Source organism: Delphinus delphis, chromosome 1, assembly GCF_949987515.2.
Source record: "Delphinus delphis chromosome 1, mDelDel1.2, whole genome shotgun sequence".
Classification (NCBI taxonomy): Eukaryota; Metazoa; Chordata; class Mammalia; order Artiodactyla; family Delphinidae; genus Delphinus; species Delphinus delphis.
Genome location: NC_082683.1, coordinates 85022394 through 85046189, shown reverse-complemented (window position 1 = coordinate 85046189; position 23796 = coordinate 85022394). Strand labels below are relative to the sequence as shown.

The 23796-nt window shown below is 38.1% G+C and overlaps 1 protein-coding gene across 1 annotated transcript in view; it reads left to right on the top strand.

The window, feature by feature from the left end:
• The window catches only part of DPYD (dihydropyrimidine dehydrogenase), an 809439-nt gene that overhangs the window by 693981 nt on the left and 91662 nt on the right, over positions 1 to 23796 (top strand). The window lies entirely within an intron of this gene.

Below are 23796 nucleotides of genomic sequence, written 5' to 3'. Positions count from 1 at the left end.
AGAGAAACATCATATAACAATTTACATTTGGCTAATTTTAATGGGAAATATCACTATTCCTCTCCAAACAGATAGCCAAAAATAAGGGCTTCTTGGAGAATAATGTGTATCCCTGCAAGTCCAGTGATGAAAAATAAAAGGGAGAAAGAAATAAAATCTTACAGTGTGGATTCCAGGAAAATATCATGATGAATGACTCCATGAGTGGCAATCAAACAAAAAGGCTGGGTGACATTAATATTTATAATATTATAATTAGCGAGACTGTGCCTAAGCAGCATTATTAGTGTAACTAATCATATTATCATAAACTGAGTCTGCAAGTATTTAGACAGTGAGTGTTCTTGCCTTTATCAATGACCATCAATATCCTAAAATTGTTCATAACTAAAAAAAAATTACAAATAACTTTATACTCATCCAATGTAAATATATCAAGTCAATTGTTTCTGACATGGTAGTTTTGATAGTTTATGACTGTCTATAAAAGCATTGTCTCAAATGTATGCAGTCACCATGCAAGCTGAAATGGAAGTAGCTGCCTTGCACTGTGCCATTTTTGTCTTTAAAAGACTTCCACACTCATTTGAAAACTTACATATTCAAATAGAAGATGGATAATGATGGAAACACTTGTGTCAGTGACTTAAGTGGAAATTGATTTTCTGATAGTTTGAATCTAGATTCAGACTTTATTTTAGTATGTCCAGCCTTCATCAAAATCAAAAGTGTAATTTCCAGCATTATCATTTGTTAAAAAAAAAAAAGATTTTGCCTATGTGATTATATTAGCAATTCATTTCTCAGCACTAAGCTGAGGAACAAGCAGATGGTCTGCTAATAGATCTATGCTCCAGAGTCTCTGGTGAGGGCTGACATGACTCAGACAATAGGTGACTATCCCCTTTAGGTTAATATCCCTAATAGTGAATCAAAGTGCTGCGGCTTCCTAGCTATTCCTTCCTAGTGTTGCAGGTGTGTGTGTGTGTGTGTGTGTGTGTGTGTGCATCTTTGAAAATAATTCATATTATATTCTCATTAGCTAAAGAATAGGATGCTGGTTCTTACCCTGTTTTCATGATAAATGGACAAGAGAAGTTGCAGACCCTTTCCAGAAAGCCCCGCTGGAAGTAGCTGGCTTCTTTAGATAGGAAAAAATTTGTTTGGAAAGTACAGTTGTTACTCTCTTTCATCTTTCACTCAGAGGTCAGGCTAGAATAAATTAGAGTAGAAATTTAGAAGAAACGAATTACAGTACAGTGTTTGAAGATGGAGGAAAAATGAGACTTGAGCCATGGAAACAAATTAGTTTGGCCAAATTAGTCATGTTATCTTTCAAGTAATTAGTATATTTAATATACATAATTAGTATATTTAATATAGTCTCCCTAATGCATACCTCACGTATAAATTGATTAAACTTCCCAAGCAATGTTTCTTCATGTGACTTTGGAAGAGCAAGCAGTCAGGCATTTATGGTTTGCTCTGGTCTTACAGTGCAAGTTGTATAAATTCGTGCCTGCAAGCATGAAAGTAGATCCCACAGGAAGAGCAGTCACCAGCTCTGCTGCACCACAAAGCTATTGACCTCCAACTCCTGGTGCTTAAAAACCATGTGGCATGCTTATGAAAATGTAGATTCCCAGGCTCCGCTCCCAGAGATCCTGATTTCATTGGTCAAAGGTGAGTCCAGGAATCTGCATTCTAACAACCTGATTCTGATGGAAGCATACAAGGATCCGCATTGCCAAGAAAAATGAAAGTAAGAATAGCAACCGAATACAGTCGGAGATCGAGAAGTTAGCAATGGGAACAACACAAGCTTCTCTTGAGGGAGAAAGCTGGTAAGAAATGGTTTTGAGCTGGAAGAGAAATGAAATAGAGAGTCAGGAGAGGAAATCCAGAAAAGCAGCACACTGGGCTCTGAATGGCCAATGGTTGAAAATACCCATTGAGGAACCAGGAGCGGGAGTTAGTTCAGCAGCTAGGTCAAAGACATGTAAGCAAGAAGAATTGTAAGGACAGATACAGTTCTCAAAGCATGACACCCAGAGTCCACGCAGACAGTCAGCAACGAGGAAGTCTGTGAGGATAAGGAAGAAGAGGCTATTCACAGTATCATCAAAAAGGAGGCGCATCGGGGGCTTCCCTGGTGGCGCAGTGGTTGAGAGTCCGCCTGCCAATGCAGGGGACACGGGTTTGTGCCCCGGTCCGGGAAGATCCCACATGCCGCGGAGCGGCTGGGCCCGTGAGCCATGGCCGCTGGGCCTGCGCGTCCGGAGCCTGTGCTCCGCAACGGGAGAGGCCCCAGCGGTGAGAGGCCTGCGTACCGCAAGAAAAAAAAAAAAAAAAAGGAGGCGCATCGGTAGCAAAGCACTTTTATTGTATACTCAGTTACCTTAATCCCCTCTTCTACCTGGTGAAAACCTTGCGACTTAATAAAAGTGAACTGTTTGCTTGCTACGTATGGGACAGTGGTTACCAACAGAGTTCCAAGTAAGACTGTTAGGTTTCCATGATGCTTCCTTACTATACTAGCTAAGCAACTTGGACAAGTTAATTAATCTCTCTAAATCTGTTTCTAAAACTATGAAATGAGGATAACCACAGTACAAGTCCACGATCTCTCATTAACACTTCTGAAACCCAAAAAGCTCTGAAACCAAATGTTTCACATAACTCATTTGGCAGCAAACCCGGCCTGAACCGATGGGAGGCTTTTATAATCTTTATTTATTCCTCTTAGAGTGAACATTTACGTGTTTACTTCCGAGCGACGAATGTGTTGAAGTCCAGGTTGCCACGCCACATCTTGCTGTAGGTGCTAGGGAAAAGGTAGTATGTGTACCATTTTTCTTTTCTAAAGTCCAAAAAAAATTCTGCATTTTGAACTACGTTTGGCCCCAAGTATTTTAGATAAAGCGTTGTGAAGAATACTTAAGTGAGAATATAGTTGCAATTATACCTTTATCCACAAATTCTTCTTTAGAGTTGGAGACAAAGTATATATTTTAGTGACATTAGAAAGTAAACTGTTAGTATTTGGCATTTTTAGGTGTGGAAATAAGAATTATGTGGAGATTATTTGCTTGAGAAACATGAAAGAAATTGGAGGCTCCAATATTAGAACAGAGAATGTTACAGTCAGAAAGCATAGGAGGAAATGACTTCACTTCTTTGTGCCTGAGATGAAGGATTCCTAAGCAAGAGCCTTTGAAAGGGAAACAGCACAGGACAACACTACTGACTGCTTAGTCTCTGCGTTCATTTTCACATGCTGTTCCTTACATCTGAAATGTCTTTCCAATTCACTAAAGAGTAATGAAAGCATCCACTTCTCTTTGAGTTATTCTCTGACCTCTACACCAGAATTAATTTCTCCTTCTCTTCCTCAACCTTAGTTGCAACCAGTATCACACAGCATTTGAATTTTTGCATCTCTGTTTCTTCTACCAGACAGTCTTCTTCACCTTTGTATCCCAATTTCTGGGGACCCACTGATACTCAGAAAGGGCTTAATAAATGATGCTCGAGTAAGTAACTGAACGAATAAATTAATGTAAGAAAACAGCTAAGTGGTAGAACTAAATATTAGTAGTCAATGACTTATCAAGCCATCACTTTTCCCATGACATCAGAAATGAAAAAATGTATAAAGAAAAATAATAACTTTGAACTTAAAAGTTCCTTTTGGTGTATAAGTCTATTTTAGTAAAATGAAATGGAAAGAAACCAGAGTGGAAAGAGTGAGATAGGCAAGTGAGCAACCTGCATTCCTTCTAGGATTGGCAAAATGTACCTAGAGTACAAGCTTCTTTAGGGCCTAGACCACACACTCTGTGCCAGTGCCTGACCCAATATCTACCATGTGGGAGCAACAGCGTGGTAGCCGAATTGATGAATTGATCTTTTTTTTAAGATCTATCTTAAATGTCACTTACTTTGTGAAGCCATCTATGACTATCTTCCTCTCCCTCTGGGAAAATTGTCACTCCTTTCTCCTACAGCCCTTTGTTCATATAACTGCTATTGCAGTTATGACATTATCTTCTAGTTAACATTACTTCTTGTCCATCGCTGAGCTCATTATGAGCAACTTGAAAACAGAGATCATGTCTTATTTACACTTGAGTTTTCAAGCAACTAGCACAATGCTACATGTTTATACAATTAAGTTGCACAGACTATCTGTGCTGTCCTTATTTGGAAGGAAAAAAAGGAAACAAATTTATAATTAAAATTCCAGCCAGGCCCTTTCAAAAATAGCAGGCATTTTAGAAGAAAACAGTAAATGTGCCAAATTACTTTCAGTAGGTATTAAAATATGATGAAATACATATCAGTGATATTAATAAGTGAACATAATGTGTACTCATTAAAAAGCTTTCATTAGGATAAAGTCAGAGAAACTGTCGTGGTGCTTGTATAATGACTCATAAAACAAGGCTTTATTTTGATGATAGAAACCAAAATTGGCGCATCTATATGACCAGATGCATCATTCTCATGTTTTTAAAACCAAAAGTAATATGATTTTGTAAAACTACTGCTATCTGGTTATGGTGTTTGATATGTAGATGTCTATTTATTTGTCTCTGGTATATTATCCAACACAGAGAACAAAGAAATATCCACAAGGAATATATAATGTCATAAACATGATCATCACAAAAGTTCTAATAATAACAGTCTCAGAAGAGGAGAGTGGTATCTCCTGTTTACCCGAAACTTTAAAAGTTTTATGTCTTCATGCTATTTATTTTTTCATGCTTTTTATGTTTCCAAATTGAGATATAATTTACATAAAGAAAAAAGGTCTGTCTTTAAAAACACAGGTCTTAAATAAACCATTTGATGAGTTTTGACAAATGATATACCCATGCAACTCTTAATTCTATCAAGATACAGAACATTGTCAACACCTCAAAGATTCCCTTTTGCACTCTCCCAGTCATTATCTCTCCCTCCTCCTCACCACCAGAAGCAAACACAATCTAATTTCCATCAACATAGATTAGTTTGTTCATACTCTTTAACATCATATAATTAGAATTCCACATTGTGTGTTTTTTTTGTGTGTAGTTACTCTCACTCTGCACAGTGTTTCAGAGATTCATCCATGATTTGGGGAGTGTTAAGTAATTCATTTTTTTTATTGGTAAAAAATATTTTATTGTATAAATATACCACAATTTGTATATTTATTCAAAATGACATTTGGGCTATTTTCACTTTCCCTTTATTATAAATATATCTGAAATAAGCATTCAGGCATAACTGGTTTTGTGAATACATATTTTCATTTCTCTTGAGTAAAACCCAGGAGTGTAATATCTGAGTCTTAAGGTGATGTGTGTGCTTTATAAGAAACCTATAAACAGATTTCCAAAGTGGTGGTACCATTTTACACGGCTACCAACTGTGGATGGGTGTTTCGGTTCTTCCAGCTAACATTTTGTATCCTCTGTCTTTTTAATTTTAGACATTTTAGTACATGTACATTGGTATGACATTGTAATTTTAATTTTCATCTCCCTGAAAATTAATGATTTAAACACTTCTTTGTGTCCTTATTGTCCATCCATATATCTTCTTCTGTGAAGTGTCTATTCAAATTTTTTGTCCACTTAGAAGTTGGGTTTATTTTTAATTAAACTTTAGGAGTTCTTTATATGTTCTCAGTACAAGTCCTTAGATGCAGAAAAAGCATTTGAAAAGATTCATCATTTACTTATCATAAAACCCTAAGCAATCTAGTGGAAGGAAACTTCCTCAATCTGATAAAGGGCATGTACAAAAATTCTACAGCTCATTTCATATGTAATGGCAAAAAAAAATAAACTTTTTCTCCTAAGATCAAGAACTAAGCGTAAATGTCTATGCTCACTACTTATATCCAGTATTATACTGGAGGTCCTAACTAGTGCAATAAGGACATGAAAAGAAAGAAATGGCATCCAGATTGGAAACAAAGGACTAAGACTATTTTCATTTGCAGATAGTAATATTGTGTACATAAAACATCCTAAAAAACCTATAAAAACACTATTAAAGTCAATAAATGAATTAAGCAAAGTTTCAGGACAAAAGACAATATACAAAAGTCAGTTGTATTTCTGTATGAACAACAGGAACAATAAACAGAAAATTAAACTTTAAAGTGCCATTTACAATGGCATTTAAAAACTACAAAGTACTTAGGAACAAATTAAAATATATGCAATAGCCACCCACTGAAAACTACAAAGAATTGTTGAGAAAAATTAATGAAGAAATATCAATGGAGAGATATGTTAAGATCTCAGTTCTCTCCAAATTGATCTGTAGAGTTATGACAATCCCAATCAAAATGCCAGCACACGTTTATGTAGAAGTTGATAAACTGATTCTAAAATGTACATTGGATTTCAAAGGTGCCAGAATAGCCAAAACAATCTTGAAAAAGAACAGACTTAGATGATTTGACCTATCTGCCTTCAAGACTTTCTATAAGTCTTCAGTAATCAAGCAAGTGTGTTTTAGTGTCAGGATAGACAAATAGATCAATGGAAAGTCCAGAAGTAAACCCTCACATATACACTCAATTGATTTTTGACAAAGGCACTAAAGCAATCCAATGGAGAAAGGAAAATCCTTTTGATAAATGGTGCTAGAATTAATGGATAAGCATAGATATAGATATAGATATATTTTAATGAACCTCATACTTTCCTCACACAGGACACAAAAGTAATTTTAAATATATCATAGATATAAAAGTAAAAAGACTATAAAAGTTTTAAAGAAAATATAAGTAAATATATTTACTTATAAGGAAAAATTTTTAGATAGGATACAAAAAGCACTAACCATACAAGAAAAAAAAAAGATAAGTTGCACTTCAAAAGGCAAGTGCTCATCAAAAGGCAAGTTAAGGAAATGAAAATTTAAGTCACAGAATGAGAGAAAATATCCATAATACTTATATCTCACAAAGAACTTGTGACCAGAATAAATATATGTAATACTTTATGCAAGTAAACTGGATTTGAAATAATTTAATCTTATCAACAAGTACACGGAATCTTACAATGAAAAATCCACTGTGAGGGAGCCCGTGGGCTCTTGCAGCAAACTCCTATCCATGACCACTTGCACGGCTAGCCCAGAAAAGAGAGAGAAAAGGTGATGAAAGCGATTTTCTTTCAAGTTCATCTTACGGCCTCATAGTTCTTGTCCATGCTATTTTCTCTCATTGCAGCTTTGTCCCTGCAGTTATGTTTTGGGGATACATTATACAGTTAGAGAAGTTCCAGATGACATGTTACATTTCTTTCAGTTAACTTGGGTAATGATTGAAATAGAAATCAATATTATTGCTTTCTATGACTGATTGCATGAGGCTAAATATTTTTTATTGTTTTAGTTCATTTCATAGAACATGGCAAAAAAACATCAGTTCCTGGAAATTCAAACTTTCCAAAATTACCAAATGAGTCTACTGCATAGATATGGGAACTTATCTACATCTCTAAATATCATCAGATGGTTTGAGTAGTATCTTAGGTAGAATGCTGAATTGCCAAGTATCCTTTTAGAATAGGGCAATCACCTGTTATAAATGGTGATTATTCCTACTTATAAGCAAAAAATGCTGGATAAGATTTGATATCCCCCTCTTGTAGTCCTGAGTGTCTCATCAGCTCATTAATGTGTAAGAATCCCACAAAGGAGTCAATATGCCGCTGTAGTAAAAAGAGCACTGTGTTTGGAGTCCAGCAGGTCTGGGTTTGAATCCCACCTCAGTGTCTTACTACTGGGTGAACTTGGACCAACCACATGAATCCTACAGTTCCCCTTTGCTGAAATGCCAAAGTGAGATAATGATACTGATTTCATGGGTGCTTTGTGAGGACCAGAAAACATATATATGATGTATGTAGCACATAGCAGGCATTCAATGCATGGCAGTTATTGTTATAATTAAGTCTAACATAGATAGATAGATTGGGGTAATTTGGATATGTGATATATTTGTATCCAAAATATATGGATAACATTAGGGTAAGCATAAACATTTGAGCAATGCTTTATGAGTGGATTTCTTCAATCTTCTGTGTAGATTTTCCAGCTGATACTCATACATTATTTTTATACATTCTCTTGGCTTTCTATTGATAACATGCCCTTATTAGGTTAGTTTTGTTTGATCTGCTTAAAAGCCTGCAACTTTGTCCTTTGAAGCATTCCCTTTCATACACACAAAAAAGCTCCTAAACAAATCAGAAATGTTTGCTTTCCAAGCAAAATGGAGATAAATTTGTTAATTTGGGGTCTGGGCAGTAAACTAGCATGAATGGTTCATCACTGGTCCTACTGTAGGTGAAAGGGAGGGGCCTACTTTGTTGCCAAATCAGAGTAACTGTATCAGAATTTAATATCAACAATTATAGGAGGGGCTGGTAGAAGTCTCTCATGTTATAGGAAGAGATAGTTTTGCATTGCTTATAACCAGTGTGTGCCCCTATAAACCTTCCCAGCTTCTTTTCTCTCCCATCTCAGGGGTAGGTGGGTTCATTGCACAGGGGAACTCTGATATTTGGTGGCAATTACTGAGAGCATTTTGTAGAGGAGAATTCTAACTCAAAGCCAAGCCCAGCGGAGGTATGTGATCAATTGGTAATGCCTGCATGGGCACCGACACAGAAAGATGTTGCAGGATATGGCTTTGCACTTCCTGGAGTGTGGAGCACTGACAGCTTGACTGGTTTAGGAATTTGGGCAGCGATGAGCTCTTGAATTTGTAACCATTATACCCACCTCGTTGCAGTCCACCACTGTGTGCCTGAAATAAAATGTAAGCCATACAACATTTTTACTGTTTCCAGCATCCCATCATGCTTTTAAAACTTACGAGTCCCTATTTCTTCTCACTCATTAAATTGATATCTAATTCCAAGTACAAATGAAATTATTCCCTTTGTCACTTTCATGAAAGTAAGTGGTTCAGTATAATTCCTCATACTTCATCAAATATACTACTTTAATCAGAATGCACCTCATTAATATTAATTATATACTTAGAACTTGTGTAAAAGTGCTTTTCATCTTCAACACAAGTTACCCACATTAATTCTGATGGTACTTTTAAGCCAGGAAAAGAAATTAGGATTTTTCTTGTTCTGGGTGGGGACTGAGGATTTGTAAAGAAACCATTAGTATAAGCATGTAAGATAAAATTTGAATTCAAATACTATCCTCAAACTCATCTCCTATCCTCCCTCCTAAGAACTCTACAAAATCAGTGAACATTTATCGCAAACCAGTTAGCTTTGTTCCTAATCCTGATTTTATGGAATAAAGCAAAATATCTCTCTGTAATTCTGAGCTATGCCCCTGAGAAAAAAAATAGGCATTTGTTATATCTCTGTTTAAGCTCACTGTCCACTTGAATAAACGGAGCATTATATAAAAGATATAATATTCTGGTATTAAAGGAGTCATTTTGATAATGCAAAGAGTCAATTATAGTCAATCAGAGATTCTAATTATATTCAGCTTTATGACAATTTATCCTAATCTAAGATTTCTTTTTTTTTTTTTTTTTTTTTTTTGGCTGTGTTGGGTCTTCATTTCTGTGCGAGGGCTTTCTCTAGTTGCGGCGAGCGGGGCCACTCTTCATCGCGGTGCGTGGGCCTCTCACTGTCACAGCCTCTCTTGTTGCGGAGCACAGGCTCTAGACGTGCAGGCTCAGTAGTTGTGACTCACAGGCCCAGTTGCCCCGCGGCATGTGGGATCTTCCCGGACCAGGGCTCGAAACCGTGTCCCCTGCATCGGCAGACGGACTCTCAACCACTGCGCCACCAGGGAAGCCCTATCCTAATCTAAGATTTGAGAAAAAAAATTAAATGCTATTTGAAATTCAAAAGAAAGATGTGATTTACCCCCTCCCACAAAACATCAAACAAGACAAACCATAGTTCTTTGGTTTTGTTATTGTATTTTGGTTTTGGTTTTGTATTTTTTTACCTTTGAAATTATATGCATGTAACTGCCATTGAATAGCATTACCAAAACCCTGGAAGTTTAGGAAGGATAGGCCAAGATATCTTCAATTGTTCTGAATAATTGGCAGTCTCCCAATTAACTAAATCCATTTAGATATCCAGATGAAATATCTATCCCTTCTCCTCTTCTCCTTAGAAACCTGATTACTCTGTTTGGTTGCCATATTGACCTAATTAACCACCTAATTTCTAAATATCCCCTCCGTTTCATGCTGTATAGATATTGGAAAGCAATCTTATTCATGTCTAAAATCCATGCCCTATATTAGTCTGTGCTTCATGGCCACGAGTGACCCCTAGAAACGTGTTTGAGAAGCTGTGACTACAACCTGCCCAGAGAATGTGACTAATGCTACATAGGGAATTCTTTGATTTGCAGCTTCAGGCTCTGTCTGTGAAGTTGCCTCATAGACTTGGAAGTGCCCTGAAGCCTCACTCCCATGCTGCCCCATCTACTGTGGATTGTTCCTGGCAAGCCATGTCAAGACCGTGCCTCCTGAACCTCTGTTGCTGTATATCTTTAAAGCATTTTTCTTGTCTTTCCTGCTTATCAATTGTATCCTATTTCATCTCAAACTAGAGAACCTTCTCTAGATCCTCTGCTTTCAATTATTCTCTGCATATGCCCATTCCAACTGAGCTATAGAATGTCACCCGTCGTTTCAGGGCTATCAAGCTGGTCATCTTTTGGAGCCTAAATGTTACCAAATGTTGCCTAAATGTTTCTTTACGTTCAATATAGGTCCCAAGTGAAATTAATGAAAGTAAACATATGGCATTTGTAGTAATCCTGGCCTCCTAAGAAAATAGAATTATCCCAGGACTACTGTATACATTCTTCACTGAGATATAGAACAAGCCTGCAAGATTATCCTTCTCTGTTCATACCCTCAGAGTCTGTGGTCAGCATTGGTGGTGCTCACTAATATTTCCTTGTTCTGTAGGAGAAGTAAACCTCCTTGCCTCTTGGAGGCTTCATAGGACTAGGTGACTAGATCTCGTTGATGCAGTGTGAGTGAAATGTGGCATGTAATTCTGAGTGGAAACATTTCACGGCTGGCACTCAGTTCTCTAAATTCCCTTTCCTTTGCCATAGCAAACTCTGAATTCTCACGTTGAGAAAGTGGCAACATAAAATGGATGGCCTGGATTGCCGAGCCGCCACATTGAGGATATCCAGAGACACAACAGGCTTTTTTTTATGAGTGAGAAATCAACTTTTATTGTGTTAAGTCACTGACATTTCAAGTATGATTATTACCAGAGTACAACCAGCCAGTGAGGATTAATACAGAATTGCAAATAACTTGTAGCTGTTGCCAGAGGACTGATAGCTCTGTAGCCCTTTGAAAATTGTAAAACGGAAGAGCTCCTCTTTAGTGACCTTCACTTTCCTTTCTGCACCTCTTTCCACGTGCTGGCAGCTGGTACCATAATGCGGTTTTCCATAATGCGGTTTTCCATTACATCACTCCACCCTGGGCCTGATCTCTTGGCAAAATGCCGGAAGATACCAGATAGCCTTGTTTCCAAACCGTACAGCAAAAATATTTATTCCTGCTTTGTAGCTGGTTTTAAATAAGTTATTGTGAAGAGATCCCACCATTGGCTTAATCCAACTGATGAAACTGAGCAGCGTTTATGCTTTTCACATAGCTTCTTTCTTGTTAGTAGTAAGGCCTTGGGCAGCTTACATACTTTCCTCTTAGCCACCATTTCCTTGTTTAAAAAATTGGGATAACAATAGGTATCCCATAGGATTGTTGAGAAAAATAAATAACAGGGTCTGAATTTTTTCTTCCTCTCACAGGTCAGGTTCCAGAAAACATCATCTCTACTCATTGTCTCTCATTCTTTACTTGCTTTACTATCTCCAACCCATCAAAATTAGATTTCTATCCATCCCCACCCCCCAAATCACTAGAACTGCTCTTGTTCAAGTTATGTGATTTAGTGATCACCAAATCCAGTAATTTCCAGTCTTGTCTTTACTAGATCTTCTTACATTCAACAATTGACCACTTCTTCCTATTAGAAATTTCTTCTTTGATTTTTGAACACTCTTTTCTCCTGATTTCTCCCTTACTTTTTATCAAGCAAACGACAGTTAGCACCTAGTATGTGCCAGGCGTTATAATGCTGCCTTCTTTAAAAGGATCACAGACTAGTGTGGAAATTAGGCAATTAAAGAGTTATTTATATAATATAGTATGATAATTACAGTGATATAGAGATATGCACAGAATAGCAGGGGTGGCAGGGAACTTGAGAATGTTTTCCAAAACAATCTGAAATTAAGGCCTAGGAAGTGTGGGAAGGCTAGGGCCCAAGCTAAGGCCAAAAGTATGACAGAGGCTTGGGGTCAAACAACATTTCTGTGTCTGAACAGAAGCTTCTTGGACTTAATCTTTTAGAACCCCTCCCCTTTTTTGGCCCTCACGTAACATTCCCCTGTCCATGGCTCTTCTATTACTGTCTGTGCTCATCAGACCCAGAAGCCAATTTTAATCTCCTTGCTGTTATCATCCAAATGTGTACTCTCACCAAGACCCCCCCTCTGGACCCCACACGCCCATCTCTCCAGCTTTCTGGTGGACTTTGCCACCCAGTAGCCCAGTTCAGTGCTCTTCCTGCAACCTAGGAATAAAACAACAGTAGTGATTATCCCTGACAATTATATAAGCACTTTATAATTTACAAAGCACTTTGGCATACATTATCTCACCAGCTGCTTCCTTAATGTAATAGCAGCAGTGGGCAAAAAACCGTGTCACTGCCAACAGCGCTTTTCTGACCTTGGTCTCCCAACCCCACCTACTAAAAACATAAGAGCAGCTGGATGGGAGCTGATTAGAGGTTGGAAGCTGACCTCGTTTGGGGACCAGGGGAGTGTGACAGCAGTGGTTGCCACCTCCACCTTCTCCATCTCCGGAGGGGTGACAGAGCAAGCCAGAGGTTTCATGGCAAAGTCTAGGAGGCTGCACAGAGCAGCAAGGCTTTTCATGGGCTTCCTAAGCGCAGGCTGAGGGTGGCAGGCATCAGCTTGTGGGAGGTTAAGCACTTATCCACTCTCCCCCTACGTTTCAGATTTCTCATTTCTTACATGCATTAGCTATCATTTTGAAAGTTTCAGTGGGTTAATTAAATTCTTCTAGTGTTGATGCTAAGAAAGCTGAAACATTTTCAACCGAGATTGACACTACTCAAGACATAGGCTTCACTGATGTTTGTTCAGTAACACTCCAATATGTCACAGGATTGCTGAGAGAACATCTGAGAGCTATAATGAGCTAAAAGTCAAGTACAGGGGGAAATGTGTTCCAGACTGCTGCAGATGTTCTCAAATCAAATCATATTTCTGTGAAATGCCATATAGAATATTCAGCAGTTGAAGGATGCAACATGAAAGGACAGTTCAATTGATTTGCACTGTGTTTAAAAAATGTATTTAGCCTAAATTGTATGAAATGTGGTGGGGTTTTTTCACATTAAGTCAATTAATAAGAGATACACTTGATTCTAAGGAGCTTCAAGGATAATTTCCGTGGGCTAAGGAGGAAGGCATTAACTGGTTAGGTAGGTGTCAAGGCCTAGAGCAGGCAGTAATTGAATAAAAGAAACAAGGTAGAGTCCAAGGACAGACATTCTATAGCCCCACTTCCTTGCCCCACTCCTTTTTCTTCCGTTAGTCCTTTGGCACCAAAATTGAGCAGACTTCTGTTTAATTAATTTACCAAAATTAATTTACCAAAAGCCTGATAAGCCTATCTGTGATGGTGGTACATTCTGCCCCTCCTGGAAAACCCAAAGGAAGCTTAGCAGGAGTGAGTCAAGGAAATGTTTTGGTAGATGCATCTTTTGTCATCACCAACTTATATTCCATCACACAGGTGACCTTGCACGTCACCATAGTTTAGGTAGCCTGACCTGTGATTAGGAATGATATTCTCCTAAGTAAATGACAGTACTAGGTAAGAACTGACAAACCTGGGTAAGGAAAAACAGAAAAAGCTTAGGTGACATTAAAAAGTGCAGCAGGGCTTTCCTGGTGGTGCAGTGGTTGAGAGTCCACCTGCTGATGCAGGGGACACGGGTTCGTGCCCCGATCCAGGAAGATCCCACATGCCGCGAAGCGGCCGAGCCCGTGAGCCATGGCCGCTGAGCCTGCACGTCCGGAGCCTGTGCTCCCCAATGGGAGAGGCCACAACAGTGAGGGGCCCGCGTACCGCAAAAAAAAAAAAAAAAAAAAAAGTGCAGTGAAACACCACAATGAGATACCTCTTCACACCCACTGTAATGGCTAAAATTGAAAAGACTGACAATGTCAAATGTTGGCAAGAATATGGAGCAACTAGACCTCTGTATTTTGCCAGTGGAAATATAAAATGTTACAACCACTTTGTAAAACTCTTTGGCACTTTCTTATAAGACCCAACAGTTCTCCTCCCAGGTATTTATCAAAGAGAAATAAAAACATATCTCCTTAAAGTTTGAGATAGATGAATTTCAAAAACATTATGTTAAGAGGAAGAAGCCAGACACAAAAGAATACTTACGAAATAATTCCCTTTATGTGGAATTTTAGTATGGGAAAAATAAATTTTGTTAGAAATTGATGCTGAAAACTTGTCCTCTGTGCACTGGTGCTGTATTGAATCTTGGAGACAGAGTTTTATGTGAAGTAGCACAGAATAGCTTTATTGCTTTGCCAGGCAAAGGGGGACACAGCAGGCTCCTGCCGCCAAACTGTGTGTTCCAACCCCAGGGGATTTGGTGAGGAGTTTTATAGCAATGGTTCAAGGGTAGGGTTGCTGATAAGGATCAAGGTGTGTGCAGGGCCTGTATTCCTTTAATCTGGCCTCAGGTGGTCTCCCAGTGAACTTCTGTGATTCTTGAGGTTATCAAACTGTGACCTTCTCTCTGAAATGAAGAATCCTTCATCAAGTAGTTAACATCTTCCATTTGTTGGGGGGTTGGGTTCTGCAGAAGAGCTCAAAGATATGGTTATGTGTATCCCTTGAGGCAGAAGCAGGACCCTGCCCCAAGGCTGCGCTATTGTTTTTGGACTGTTCCTCCTTTGTCTGTCTGTGTGTCCCCTCCCTTCCCTGATTAGCAACAGTTTGAACCTACCCTTTGGAATTCAGGGAAGGTCATGGAAGCTGAAGGCTATTCCCTATAAACAAGAAATGGAGGATATAGAAAAGCTTCTGTGCCCAGGATCCCCACAGGATCCTACAGGGTCCTACTTGATTTCAAAATGACAACAGTGATAAGTAGAAATTGACTGGAAGAAGGCACAAGGGAATTTTCTGGAGTGATAACAAGGTCCTATACCTTGATTAGGGTCATAGTTTCATGGATATATTTATTTATTCAAACTCCTCCAACTGTCTACTGTGTATTTTACTGTGTGTAAATATACATAAATATGTTAAATGAACTTTTAAAAAATAAACAACTAATTCTGAAAGAAACTAGAAAAGAAGCATTCAGTAATATTTCTAGGGACAAAGTAAGATATATCATACAAGAAATACTAAAGACACTTTTTATGTCCAAATTACTTTAATCAGGTAGCCTTTGGGAAACTAAAACCTTATGAATTTAACTATTGGAAAAGAATAACTGGTACCTAGATAACAATCTTGGCTGGAAACCAGCTTAAAGCAAATGGATGGCTGGGGGCATAAACAAATGTATTTCCCTCTGCCAACTCCCTCTGCCAACTGGGCGTGGAATTGGAATACTTTAGGCCTTGCACATCAGGGAGGTTGGCTAGGGCTTAGAAATCTAGAAGGGGAACAACTGGCTCCGTGAGGAGTGACACAGGTAAGGGATGCGGCATCACAATGCAAATGAGAAGCTGTTTCAGAAAGATGGAAGATTTGATTAGGTCCTTTGGTAGGCCTTCAGCTTCCTTTGCTTTGTATCATCAGCCAGTGTTTGCAGCCTCTGAAGAAAAGCTGGCCTTGCCTGAGGCCACAGCTCCCAGAACAGAACCTTAAATTGATTGTTGATAGAGTGTTACATGCAAGGCTGGGCTCTTTTGCCCTAATGTCCTACGCACCCTTATACAGACAAACCCAGTGGGACATTTGTCTGGAAATTTAAGCCAAATACCTTTCTGATGCTTTAATATATGCATTGACATTTTGTCTTGTAATAGCACCATTATTAATAGATAATAAAATTATAACATTTATAGAAATAAAGACAAAACTCTTGAGGTTGAATTTCGATTCACACGTATACATTTTGTGTATTTTGTGAGGCGTTACTATGGCAAAGTTGTAAAAAGTTCAAAACTATATTTTGATGCTGGTATTTTTTTCCTTCAAGCTTCTGCTTTTGTGCTTCCTATTATCTAAGATGCATCTCCTAAAAAATTATGGCTGGAAACAAATATCACATATCTTTTCTGAACTCATAACATTTGTGACAGGTTTGATTTGGGGAACTAACTAGAATTTATGTCTCTCTGCTTAGCTCAGAAGCTTTAATTTGAGTTTGGCTTTTAATCATTTAAACATATGTATATTCATTCAACAAATACTGAGTATCTGTTACATACCAGGCATTGTGGTAGATAATTGAGATTGAGTGATGAACAAGATAAACCCTTTATCATCAAGGGATGGTCAATTGCAAAAATAATAATAATAATAACAGTAATAGATTAATTAACTGCTTTACATAACTATCTACACATATACATATATACATGCATTTACTTATATGTATATAAACCCTCATTTTATAAAGGTGGAAGCTGAGGCTTAAAGAGGTTTAGTTATTACTAGTGGAAGCAGGATAGAAACCCAGTTCTGTTTATTGCAAAACTGTGCCTTTACCCACTAAACTATACCTCCTTTCAACATAACTGCTATTATGATACTGGAGTTATAGAAGCAGAAAGGAACAAGTGTCCATCTCAATCTGGGAAATTAGGAGCAATTGGGAAAGGACAGATGAACTGTCTCGAGGGTGGAAAATGGTAGTATAAGCTTTATGTAAATGTCCTCATTAATTCCAATCTATACTAGGCAATGGCTGTGGCCAAATGATCACTTGTGAAAACTGCTGCATTTTTATTTATAGCAGAGAAAGAGTTACAAATCTGTTAGATAATTAATTCCATCCCCTGATAGGGTACAGGCTTCATTCTTAGCTTGTGTTTTTGGGTGCTGTTGTCTTTTAGCATAAAACCCATCAAATCTTTGTGAGTTTTGCTTTTACATTTCCTTCATCTGTGACGAGAAGATTCTATTAGCAGCCCTGGCACCTTCCATTAAAGTCTACAACTTCCAACTGCCAGGAAGGGATAATGAAGTGATAAATTTAATTTGCTACCAAAATATGTAAGGCAGAGATATCTATATGAATTTATAGCGTTAGCTATGTCTTTCCTCTTAGCATTAACAAAAGTTTTATGGCACGTTATCAAAATCAGTGCGACAAAAACAAATTTATGTGAATTTCCACACACAGAAATCAGATCTATAACTCTGTATCAAATCATGTCTTTCCCTCTCCTTAGCATTTCTAGGCTCATCAGAACTTAATCCAATGAGTTTTAAGTACTTTATTTGGTACTTGAAGGATGTCCAATAAAAACTGTTAGCCAGAGTAAGATACACTTTTTACTCATTTATATATGTACTCTGGAGTTTTTAAAATACAAATCCCCTTCTCACACTCACTGTTAGAGACTCTAAAGGCTATGAAGAAAGTAACAGCATCATCTACCTATGATTGTGACAATGAGGGTGCTTCAAATTCTATGAGACACAAAATCTACTTTCACCTGATTTTTTATTTCCTGTGTCATGGCCATAAACACAATGATTCCTTAGCTTAAAATTTTTCTTACATCTTCTCTAGACATTAATATTCCCATTCCAAGAATTCCTTTGTTCCAATGAACTTCCTCTTACATGGTTTCATCATCCCATGTCTTGTCAATGGGATCCGTCTTGTTATTCCAAGGGGCCGGTGATGCCCCTCAACTGTACCCACTGAATGCACAGCCTGGCTAAGTCCTGCATCTACCATTCAGTGATGTATGTGTTCATCTTATAAAACAGACAAAGCTGTTAGAGTCAGTTCATGACTTCATAGTCATTTGCCCAAAGAAATGTAGAATTAATAATTATGATGATATGATAAAAATACTTTCAACTGGTTGCTGTGTAGTATTGTTTTGACAGCTTTGTATGTTACCTACTTTAATCCTTATAACAATCCATGTAAGGTTTGAACCATTTTCCTCTTTTTCCTGTGGAGAAAAGAGACTCAGGGAGGTTAAGAAATTTGTACAAGTTCCCATGCTAGTAAAAGCAGAGACAGCATTCTAGCCCAGGTGTATGTGCTCACAAAATCTGCACACTTGCCCACTGTGCTTCACTGCCTCTACTTATCATCCTGTGCTGAGACAATCATTGTTTCTAATGCTTTAGATTTGAGCTGGGTTGACAGCAGATTAAGATTCTATTAATCTGTGGGCAAAGTGGTGAACTTTCTACCTGCCTTCCAGTGACCTGTGGTAGTGGATTGTACTGAGAATAACACGACACCTGCTTGCTCACCTGTATTCAGTGGACTCAGGATAAATCATTACTTTTGCAGGCACATCACCTCCTTTCCTAGGCCCTTCACTGCTGGCATCAAGATCGTTAGCCACATTGCCATCCTGCCCACTGGCCTGATCCTCTCACCATGTACTCTGTTTACAGGCAAAGGTCACGAACCCATCTCTTCCTTCAGTTCTGTCTCTTTATTTTGGATTTCTTGACTTTGAGCTCCTCTACAACAATTCCAGTTTGGGTTATGAATTTAGATATTTATTTATATGCATATATTTTCCCCACCCATTGCCTTAATGAATCTAGTCCTTCTTGTCTGCTGATTTATGTCTTTAAACATGTTTGAGATAAAGAGAGCTGGGGGGTAATGGAGAAGAGAGAGCCTTCAATGGGGAGGAGCCTGCACAGGCTCCCGCAGACTTCTCCGCCCTCCCCAGCATCGGGCCTCTCCTTCGGCAGCTGCAGTGCCTGTCTAGATTTGTGTGCACGTCTGGCTGGATGCCCAGCCAAACTGTGAACACTGACTTCTTTCTCTCTTAAGTCATCTCAGTTCCATAGAAAATCAGACATCTAGGCAGTAACTGGTATTTGAATGGACTTTAGACTCTCCTGTGGTACACAGTCTCTTATGTGCTTCTAGTGCCCTTCACTGTTCAGGGTACCAGGCAATGACTGATTTATACTTAATGGTAAGCAAACCCCTACACACACTTGCCAAGAACATTAGAACATTTTCATTATACTCCAGGCGAAGCTCCCATTCGTGCAGTCCTTATTCAAGCATTGTGGTGCATGTCAGTCTGCAGCGAACCAAAATTAAGTGGTGTTTGAAAGTACCCTAGATCTGTATGTGGGTACTATGCCCTAGCTTTACAATGCTTGTATATTTCCTGTGTTTGCTCCTATAAGATTCTTTCTGGAAGTCCTACAGGATACCTGGCCTTATATTCTTGGACCTAAGAAAAATTCGCAGGAAAACATTAAAATTTTTATCTACTCATTTATTTATTTATTTATTTTTTTGTGATACACAGGCCTCTCACTGCTGTGGCCTCTCCTGTTCCGGAGCATAGGCTCCAAACGCGCAGGCTAAGCGGCCATGGCTCATGGGCCCAGCTGCTCCACGGCCTGTAGGATCTTCCCGGACCGGGGCACGAACCCGTGTCCCCTGCATCGGCAGGCGGACTCTTAACCACTGTTCCACCAGGGAAGCCCTACTCCTTATTTTTAATTTGGTGTTACAAGGTATAGCATGCCAGAGCTCGGTGGGGTGAGGTGAAGCAGCAGCAGGATTTGGGGGTTGAGGGATGAGCTTCAAGGTTGTCTTTGAGGAGATTTCAGCATAGTGAGTATACAAAGTCAAGCGACAATCCCAGGCAGAGCGTAATTGGTGTATACAAGAGTTACACCATTGGTTCACCATCAGAGAGTATTTTTGAGTTTTTTAATTTATTATGCCAAATATGTACGCCTGTTCTAATGCAAGTTAGAACAATATAACCTGATTCAGTAGTGATTAACTGCTTCAAGTTGAGAATAGAGTTCATCTAAAGAGCAAAATATGGCAGTGTTTCAAAAGTTAACCCAATTTGTCCAAAAAAAATAGAAGAAACTCTGATCATTATTACAGGCATTTGTAAGCTCATTTTCATACTAAGGGTATTTCCCCCAACTGTTTTGCCTTGGAAAGAAATAGATGCTTCATCTAAGACAAAATGTAAGAAGTTTGCTAATATGTAGACATTTTGATTTGGAAAGAAAAAAATAGAGTAATATGGATGGTATCCATCTCATCAGTAACATCTTTTTTTAGAGCTACCAGATGAAAATGGTAGTGATCAGACCATTTCTTAGGAAAGTAAATGGAAAATTGTTAAGTGTTTACAGGCGACACACAGTTGACAGAACTACTCAACTCCTATTTTGTTTCCATCCTCTCCACTAAGAAGGATCATCTCAGTCTGGAAAGAGCAGAACAAAAATCACTAAATGGAAACTGAAACCCTGTTTTGATGTGAGCAAGTTTAGTCAGGTACTACTTAACCACTTTAAATGCAAGTCTCCAGCCCCATACAGATTGCATCAAGGGAACTGAGAGAGCTTGAAAATGTGATCGAACACAGTACTGGTCATCTCTGAGAAACCATCATCCCCAGGAGCAGGGCCAAAACTTTGAAGATACATTGATTTTCCCAAAGGGAAAAAAATGTGAATTCTGAAAATTTCTGAATATTAAAGTTGAATTTGGCCCCCTGGAGAAAACTTGAACTCACTGCTTTTAAATATATATATAATTGTGAAAAAAGGAAAACAGTGTTCGTTGGGAAGCAGAATGGGTAGGGATATGGAGAAACGAAAACTCGATAAGAACAATTCATGCCAAATGAACCTAACTTCCTTTGGCTATGTTTCTAGCAAACAGATAACAATTGTTAACATTCTCCTGACTCCTACTAAGTACCGTGTGCTGGACTGAGTGCCACATTTAAGCCTCAGACCAACCTGTGAAATAGGTCTTGCTGGTGTCCCCGCTTCACAGATAAGAAAACAGTCAAGGCTAGTAAATAGCCAAGCTGGGATTTGAACCCAGACAACAGGAAATCAGAACACAAACCCAAACCAGTCCACATCCTTCTCAGAAGAGAGGAACGGCTGCTGGTAAAATGTACTTTGATTTCTGGAACTTATTTGACACTTGACTGTGATAGCCTGTTGAACACTGTAGGAGTGACTATCACAGAGCAAGATAGGTATTAATTAGGGAAGCTTCATCATATTCTTATTTCCCTGTGAAAAGCTTAACTTGCTGGTTGGAGAATATCACGCTTGTAAAAAGGTTTCATCTTCTCAGAGTTCCTCAGATTTACAATTAGAATCTGTGACTATGTGACTAAAAGAAAAAGTTTAAGCTTATCATGCACTATAGAAATCTGTCATCCAAACTTGAAAACATAATTCTCTCAGGATATGATCATATTTAATTAAAGTTATATATTTGTGAATATGGAATAAGAATAGTGGACCTCTGAAAGAAAGTCCTAGAATTTTTCCAGAGACTAGAAATGAAAAACTACAAACTTGTAAATTTGAGATATAACTAATTTAAAATGCAGGATGTTTAGTCATCAGTAGCTGTAATATACCTTTATGCTATTTGATATAAAAAGGACTGCTTTGCTAAACAAATTATCAGTATAAACACATTGCAAGAAACTGTTTAACCTACTTTAGATAATTAACAGCTTTCAAGTATGCTATCAAAATGCTTATGAAAACCAACAATGTAGGTACTGTTTTAAATGAGCACTTGTTAGTGGTTTCTTCCAGTGGATATGCATTTCTTTCCCAATAATCTATAATTCAGACTTTTCACCAGCTCGAAAGAACTCTCCACACTATTCATCCAAATCAGTGAGCTTTTCATGTAGACTTTCATAGGATACAGAGAGCACCATATTCCCTGCGGATATAATTTGATCTCAGTTAATGTAGTCATTGTCTCATTCTATCTGCTTCTACCAGGAAGCTTTCATGAGTTGCTTACTGACATTACTCTAGGGACTCAAAGTAATTATGTCCAAGAATTGTACAGTGTCAAGAAGTGGTAACTTACAGGAAATAGAGTGATACGGGCTTTAATTTTTAAATCTAATAGCGAGATACTAAATAAATCCAGGGAGTATATAAATATGAGGTAGATATTCCACAGAAGTGTTTATTGTGCTCTTCCTATGACAGGAATAATTCTAACTTTTATCCTGCACTAAAACTCTTGATAAATATAAAATTTCCACTGGATATCTGCTGAGAAGAAAAAAAAAGCCACTCTAAAAACTTAATGTGTAAATCTGTTCTTCCATTTTTTTAATAAATCTAAACTTTTGCTATCAGAAACATTCCCATTATCTAATTTAGCATTAATATACTCTCTAAAGTTATTGAAAACATTAGTGGTAATAAAAATTACTGAAAATAAAATATAAGGAAAATTTCCAAATGCTCAGATAATGCGGAACATAGGTAATATTCCTGTATCTGCATTAAATTCTGATTTCTTTTTTTAAACTTTAAAGCACAAGTTTTAGCCCATTTGGCAAATTTCTGGGTTCTTGCTTATGTCTGGAGAGTTCTCAACACAAAATGTAATTCCTGATAGGTAATTCCTGGTACCTCTGATCTGGGAGGATAGAGAAGTTTGAAAGGAGTAGGTAGCTGGGTTGATCAGCTTCCAAAAGCTGAGGGGACAGTACAGGTAAACCACCAAGCATCTTAAGGAAACCCCAAGAGGAAAGTGATTTATTTTTCCCATTCGAATGAAGACTCAGTTTTACTATACAACTTTTTAACCCTCCACTTTTTTTTAAGAATCGAACTCTAGGAGCCAGAAACAAGTGAATACCACAACTTTATCCTCTCAGCCCTGTTTCCAAAGGAGGGTGATCCCATTCCTCTTATACTGTTCACAGTGTGTGGACTTGGTTGGTAGGTTGTTTTCTTTCTACTTGGAAAATCACTTTAACTACACATGGTTTAGATTTCATGTTGAATTTAACATTAAAAAGGAGAATACCTCTACAGATGCCAAATATATAGCTCTTTGACTGGCTTAGAAATACCCTCAGATCCCTCATGATTGCAGCACCTTTCAGAAGGTGAGAGTTCTTCTTTACAGAGTCTTAATTTATTGGGACACTGATATTGTTATTTCTTATACTTGTATCAGTGTAGAATAATGATGGATTTCCAGGCTCTTTTCTATGGCAGAGCTTCTAACATTAAAAATGAAAGTATTCAAAGATAGTGGTGTATTATATAGCTGGGTTGTTTGAGACATTCCCTGCAGCTGTGTATAAAAGATGCTTTATTTAAGGAAAAATCCTTGGAGAAATTAATTGATATGAGCCAGAAGTTGTTCAGCCAATTTAATCGCTAATCTGCTGTTGTTTCTAAATTGCATGAGATACAGAAGGAAGTCTGCCTGCCTCCAAATCAGCCAATTCAAGATAGGAACGCAGGATGGAATTTAACCACTATATGCTAAAATGCCTGCTTGAAATTAAATAGGCTTTGCTTGGGGTAGGGATGAGGGAGAGATTGGCCAAGTTGTTAAACATGCTAATTCATTTCTGAGGGCATTTTGCCAAGTTAACTAAAGCTATCCTGAAGCT